Source organism: Elephantulus edwardii, unplaced genomic scaffold, assembly GCF_000299155.1.
Source record: "Elephantulus edwardii isolate Elephantulus edwardi_28Jun2011 unplaced genomic scaffold, EleEdw1.0 scaffold00095, whole genome shotgun sequence".
Taxonomy (NCBI): domain Eukaryota; kingdom Metazoa; phylum Chordata; class Mammalia; order Macroscelidea; family Macroscelididae; genus Elephantulus; species Elephantulus edwardii.
The window spans coordinates 4,475,530-4,476,820 of record NW_006399845.1 but is presented as its reverse complement, the minus strand read 5'-3'; the positions used below and the strand labels follow the sequence as shown (position 1 = coordinate 4,476,820).

Below are 1,291 nucleotides of genomic sequence, written 5' to 3'. Positions count from 1 at the left end.
TAGAAGTAGGCCAATAAAAAAATTTCATGATAGATGGAGAAAAGATTGAAGTTGCTAAGGAAACAGCAAACAAGTCAAATGAGGTACTGCAATGGTGAAATCTGCTCTCAGGTTTCTCTCTTAATTTTCTTTTTGTGTGTGATTTCAGTGAAAGTTTACGATGTTTATCGTGTTTGAGCCAATCATTCAAACATGTGACCCTATGTACAATAGTTCTGAACCCTTCTCTATTCTGAGCCAGTTTCACTGCCTCCAAGACATCTAATTCTTTTGTCAGTTACAGTGTCAATCCATCTCATCTGGGGGACTCCCTCTCCTATGCTGTCCCTCCATTCTTCCAAGGATGATGTCCTTCTCAAGGACCTGTCCCTTCTGGCTACATGCCCAAAGTATGTGAGATGGAGTTTCAAAACCTTGCCTTCAAGAAGAAACTTGGTTTCATCCTCTCAAAGACAGATCTATTTGTTTTCCTGGCTGTCCTTATTCTGCTCAACACTTTTTTTTTTTCTGACCAAAACATTTAATTAACAAAAAAAATATTAACAATAGCAGAGAAAATAATAACAATAAAGAGAAATCAGAAGGAGTAGGAATCAGGGTAGAAAAAATGCAAAGGCCTTGGGTCCCTAGGAGACCAACACTCCGGCTGAGCTGGCCTTAGCCCCAGCTCCTTCTGAATTTTCCTTGGCTGCTGGCTTCTCATCTTCCCCCATGAGACGAATGTTGTGCTTTTCCCGGAATTCATTTAGTTCTTTTCCCTTTGCCTGCAGCTGCTGTGTCAGTGTCTCAATGATCTTCTGGATCTGCTCCTTGTTCTCCAAGGCAGGCAGTGCCTTTTTGACAGTGCCCTCCACCAGTACTCCTCCAACCATGCGGTAGCACTTGCGGGTTTCATCTACCTCCTTCAGTGTATCGATCACTAGGGTGTGCTCATTCAATTCCATCTCCAACTCAGCTGCTTTGGATGCCAGGCCTCGCTGTTCCTGCCGAAGACGGTTAAAGCCAGCTATTACCTGCTCCGCCGACACCGCCCCTTTTCCGGAGCCGCTGCCACTGCTCTTGCCGGCGACCGACCGGTGTTCTCTGCCATCTTCGCCGCCTGCTGGACTTCCCTCAACACTCTTGTCCAGCACCACAACACAAAATCATCAGTTCTTCTGTCATCCTTAGTCATTTGGTCCAGCTCTCTGATGCATTGCACGTAATTGCGAAAACCATGGCCTGGATCAAGCGCATCTTGTTCTCCAGACTGAAATAATTTCTCCTCAGCAATTTGAAGAGGTCCCTTCCA

General features: G+C 45.4%; 1 pseudogene; it reads right to left on the bottom strand.

Moving 5' to 3' along the window:
* Window positions 1-626: 626 nt before the first annotated feature.
* LOC102873256 lies at window positions 627-1,090 on the bottom strand (annotated as a pseudogene).
* Window positions 1,091-1,291: the final 201 nt, after the last annotated feature.